Raw genomic sequence first — 5,253 nt, 5'->3', positions numbered from 1 at the left:
AAAAAAAATCAATACATAGCTTTAAAATTTTTTTCCTGTTTTTTTTTTGGGGGGGGGGCAGTTACTCCCTCATATAGTAGAATTAAATGATATCCTAGCATATGTCCTAACAAACATCTTAGTCTATAAATATCTTACTATTCTAGAGGTAATTGGACACCTAGGATATTTAAATGATTAGGAAATGCAATGCAATGTATAATTAAACAATTGCAGTATGTGGGATTTTTGTTTGTTTTGGCTACTGAGTTTGACAATTTATTGGTATTTCAGTAAAGACATTAATCTCAGTCGTTTCTCTCCACAATCTTGACCTTAAGTAAATGTTTTCATTTGAGTCAAGAAAAGAATATATAGGAGAGGGCTATTAATCTAACATAAACTGTAAACTGAATTAAAATGGAAAGTTTGCCTAAGTAAGTCAAATTCATGTATCTTGATATAATTAAATCATATAAGGAATAACTAATAGTTCTATATACATTTCCATTGTTTTACTTGGGACTTACTCTAATCTTAAATGCAAGCGAACATAGTGTTAGGACTATACAACCATCAGACTGCTTCTCTAGAGTCATTACCTATTAAAAGAGCCCAGAGAGCAGTTACCCCCAATAACACCCAAAGCTACCTCCAAATTTAACATTGTGAAACTTTTCAAAGAAATCATTATATTTTATATTTCTTTTTGACTAGGCTTTTGGTGATTTAATTTGTCACATTAAGATAAAAGTTGATATTCAAGACAAAAATACAAAACGAAAGAAATATCACCTTAAATCCAAATAGCAGGACAAGGTATATATGCTCACAGATTTCATAAAATGTTTGAGGAAGCATTTTCTTTCCTTCTGTCTTCGGCATCTAAATGTGCTTTGGAGAAGGACGTTGGTCATTACCGACACATTTTAAATGAGCTGTAGGATTCTACTAGTAAGAACTCCTGAAGTAAGGGCAAATCAAATTGGACCTACAGATTAATAACCTAAGTGCTTTGACAACAGACAGAAAGAGCACCTCCTCATTCACATCTCCAAACAATATTACTTTTTTTTGTGTTTATACCTTTAAAAAAATAAAAGCAGCCAACATTTCAAGTGATATGTATTTTTAAATGTTTTCGTGGTGTTTGTATTTTAAAAGAAAGCTTCCTCAAGTGTGGCTGGAAATGCTTTCAGAACCAGCTAATAACAAAAACCAAGAGAAGCACATTGAAAATACTGATTTCCTCTGGTAGCAAATTGTTGTTGTTCTTGAAGACTCCCGAAGCTTAAGACAAGATCCATTAAGGTGAAGTGAGCAATTTCAGATATTCAACAGTTTACATAAAATGTCCAAAAAATGGCTATTTTTAAAGAGCTGAGCATCTGTACCTACTGATAGCAATGCAAAAACGACTTTATGTGTGTCTAAAAAAATATGCAATTCTGATAAAGGCACCATTTCTGATTTCTTTATTATCTGTAACCCTTGGAAACTAATCACACGAAACTACAAAATTAGCAAATGTCTTGACATCTGTATATAAAACATAAATTACTTCTAATTTCAAACTCTCATTTATTAGTGTACCACTCAATCTTTAATTTTCAAAAGTAATGAACAAAACAAAAAAGTTGTTCCAAAGATAGTCTTATGCCCTTCTTTAGAAAAGGAAACTTTTCCTTTTAACTTTACACCCACCCCACACCCCCATCATAAAACGCATCACTTAATTGTCTTGTTGTGGACATTCCAAGATGAGATTTTATATGTCGCTCACATAGCTTCTGGTTATCAGAAAACCCACTCTTTCCCTTGATGAAGGAGTTTGGTCCAGCTGATGTTGGTGCATCCCTTCCAATGTTCTTCCTCCTCATCTTGGCTTCTGGTGGCATCGCCCTGGTTCACGCTCTTCATCTTCATTAAAAGCTGCTGCTACTGAGGGGTTTTGGAGCAAGAGTTGGGGCACTTTCTTTAGGCTTACTGGATCCAAGCTCGATGGCTGTGGCTGGTGCTTCCTTTGTCGTCTGACGACCAATGGCCAAGCCACACGTGGAGGTCTTTGAAGGCTTGCTAGGGAAGTCTTCAGCTGATAGTCTCTCAGCGCTGTGAATGGCATTTCCCTCCATTATTGGAAGAAAGGTCCTCGTTCTCACGGGTGTCTCTGCTGCTTCTTCAGGACCTCCCACGGGCGGCTCCGGCTCCTTGCACATCCTCTTGCATCTATCTCCTCTCCTGCCGGACCAGCGGCCCTTTCCCCATGCGTCTGCAGTAGAAAGTGAGTGTTTTTATTAAGAGCATTAAAGAAGCCGACTGGTAAGGATCCTGTTTACCTATCCCGAAGCTCTATGGTTAAGTGACTTTCTCCCTTTGCGGTAAAGTCAACAGAATAACGCATGTTTCTTGATTGTCAGTCCAGTGCTCTTCGTGTGGTGCTACCACGTGGAGACGGGTGATACCCGGTGCTTCTATGCTCACAGGACTTTAGTGGATTTGGGAGTGAGGAGCCAGAAATACTCAGCGACCCCGAGGAGACCAAAGCCCTGGTCTTTGTTGCCACTAAGTTGATTCCGATTCACAGGGACCCGAAGGACAGAGTAGACCTCCCGCAGCAGGTGTCCAAGGCTGTAATCTTGACTGGACCAGGCGTCACAAGTTCCTCTGGAGCAATGCTCCTGCATTTCAGTTCGCAGGTGAGTGCTCCAAGCACTGAGCTTCAGGTTTCTAAATGAGGTGCAAAGGAGGGCGGGGCCTTTTTTTAAAGGATGTCAGTATCTTCAGTGTCCAAATTTTCACCATAAACATTTCAATATATCTAATTCCAGGGCTGTTGAAAAAGTCAATGCCCACCCCAACCTTCGTTGGTTAGGAATAAACCTGTCCCTTAACTTGCAAACGTTTTGAGAATTAAGTCATTATCTATATGGAAGAGGGGTAATAAATAAAAACTGGTCTGTAGATCACATTGGAAAACGTATTTTAAGAATTTCCTCTTAAATAGTTAGTGTAACCAGTATAATATTTATTCTCAAATTATCGCTCAACGATGTCAGACCCTAAAATTGTTTTTTTTAAGACAGTTCTTTCAGTTGGAGATTTTATAAGAGTGTGTTTTAGAACATTGTGGACTGCTTTTCTTTTCTCTTTTTTTTCTCTAGAATTTTTATTTATTTATTTATTTTAACATTTTATTTCTTAACACAACACATGCTGTTTAATGAGTCTTTACTTGATTTTCTGTAGATCACTTTTAAATACTACCAGTTTGAGAAAACAGGCCGCCTAATAAACATGCAATTGGTTATATTCTAATTAGCATGTGCAGATTATAACAATAGATTCCTTCTCTGTTCATAGAGTGCCAGTGAACATCCTGGACGAAGTCTCCAATTCCACATTATGCTTCTCTTACTACTTAGCTCCGTACAGACATTACATCTTATCTCTGGACCTCATTTGTCAGCCAGGAAGCAAGATGGGATCACATAATAGACTGAGGCCCATTACAGTTATCAAATTCTCTGGTTCTTAATCTTAATTCTGGAAATCAATAATAGGTAGCTCAAGTTTAATAATAAGACGAAGAGAAGTCACAGTAAGATAAGTGCTCAGTCCATAGTGTAAGAAGGAACCAAAAACCCAAAATCAAATTAAAACATAATCACTGCCACCAAGTCAATGTTGATTCACAGCAATACCCCCTATGAGTTTCTCAGAGTGTAACTGTTTATGGGGGTACACAGGCCAGTCTTTCCCCAGAGGAGCTGCTGGTAGTCTCAAACTGCTAACCATAAGAGATAAACAATGGATATGTTACAAACATTAAAGAGATGAAAAGACTAGATATTAAATATGTTTAAACATGAAGGTGCAGTCTAATGCCATAACAGAAATATTAAAGCTAATTTAATTTATTTAAAAATAGTTGCAAACTGAGAACACATTTTAAAATAAAAGAAAAAGAGTAAAATGAGCAAGGATGAAGGTTCTCAACAGTCACATAATTGCAAGCCAACTGGTAATAATAACTTTAGACTTTAAATTGATTAATTACTTTATTCAGTTGGCTTTTCTTTTGAAAACTGTTACATCAAATAGTTTGAAAATGGATCCAGATGCAGTTGTTTCTTTGTCATTATTGGGAAATGTAGGGAATGAATGAACGATAGATCATTCGACTGAAAAGAACCCAAAACTCATTTTCTGTCTTGAAATGTCTAAAATAGTCCCAGTGTTGAAGGTGTAATATGAAAATTAAACAATAACAATGAATTAGCCTATTTGTACTATTGGATGAATGCATTGATATTATCAATAATCGTTGAAGATTAGGGTATGCATGTGACTAGTTCATGTTGCAGAGTTGATTTATTATTTTTTCCTTCTCAGAAAGAGTGGAAAAATGTGTGGAATTATCATGAGCAGCTAGCTCTCATAAGGATATTATAATAGGCCTTTATGTACTGAGGCAGAAAGATTATAAGACTTTGCAGTAATTGAAGAGAGCATTTATTTAATTATAGATATTTTCACTATAATTTTAGAGGAAATACCACACAATTACATAAACACTGAATATAATATCTTTTTAATTTGCATAGTGTGTGGTTAGGCATAGACTCTGAAATAAACCAGAACCATAATTATATATACTTTTGAAGTTAATCTTAATCTTTTCACCAAATATAACTATCTATTATTTTATTTGTAAACATGTCAGTATATCAACACTTTGTAGCCACTAATATACAGTGATTTCTAGAAGATAATTGTTTATATTTTCAGTCTTTTGAAAACTTCACATATTTTCACCTGACTGATGTTTTAGAAGACAATTGTCAACATTTTTGTTCTCGAATATTAAATTGATGGGCACTATGTGGTATACACTGCTTACTCTTGCAGAATGTAAGGCTCGATCTCAAGAATCTGTCTACTTTTAAATTTCATTGACACACATGCAATTTAACAGTTGTGTACATGTTGAAATGGTTTGTTTATTCAACAAACACTGTTAATATAATTCTTAAAGTTAATGTAAATCTAGAACTCTAGATCAAAGAAGTTATTAACTTATTTAAATTTTCTACAAAATACAATGAATCTTCCCCCAAAGTAAAAAAGTTTGTCGGAGGTATCAATGCATGTGATGTTTTTAAAAATAATTCCAACATTTATTATAAATTTCAAGATTTATTAACTAATCAAGGCATTGGAATTTATACATGAACTGGTATAAACTCTGTCTTCTGGGAATTTGTCACCTTGAAG

The sequence above is a fragment of the Echinops telfairi genome, unplaced genomic scaffold (assembly GCF_000313985.2).
Source record: "Echinops telfairi isolate 266 unplaced genomic scaffold, ASM31398v2 ScPeMD7_1;HRSCAF=3_0, whole genome shotgun sequence".
NCBI classification, from domain to species: Eukaryota; Metazoa; Chordata; class Mammalia; order Afrosoricida; family Tenrecidae; genus Echinops; species Echinops telfairi.
This window is presented reverse-complemented; position numbering follows the sequence as displayed.